Source organism: Otolemur garnettii, unplaced genomic scaffold, assembly GCF_000181295.1.
Source record: "Otolemur garnettii isolate 467f Iridium unplaced genomic scaffold, OtoGar3 scaffold00288, whole genome shotgun sequence".
Lineage (NCBI taxonomy): Eukaryota > Metazoa > Chordata > Mammalia > Primates > Galagidae > Otolemur > Otolemur garnettii.
Genome location: NW_003852683.1, coordinates 396,675 through 397,004, shown reverse-complemented (window position 1 = coordinate 397,004; position 330 = coordinate 396,675). Strand labels below are relative to the sequence as shown.

Sequence of the window (330 nt, the reverse complement as noted above, 5' to 3'; positions counted from 1 at the left end):
CTGGGGTCTTGTGACTCTGTTCATGGAGCTCAGAGAACTCAGTAGGGAGGAGGATCCTAGGATTTGGGGTCTTAGAAGGATACAGCAAATAACAGACCCAGAGTTCTGGAATCTAGCATGGGGTCCGTGGAATTGGGATCTGGTGATTGGGATCAGCAATCCAGATATGTGAGGGTCTTATGACAGATTAGCATCTCAGAAGACCTCTGGGACTTAAGGTATCCTGATTCCAGGGATCTGAGATCTAGTCAGAGTATTTAGGCAACAGTATCTAGTGACTGGTTCAAAGACCCCGTGAGTCAGGACCCAGGGATCTAGAATGTGGTGGTG

General features: G+C 48.2%; 1 protein-coding gene across 1 annotated transcript in view; it reads right to left on the bottom strand.

Annotated features, from left to right (window-relative positions):
- The window catches only part of IGLON5 (IgLON family member 5), a 25,463-nt gene that overhangs the window by 3,907 nt on the left and 21,226 nt on the right, over positions 1-330 (bottom strand). The window lies entirely within an intron of this gene.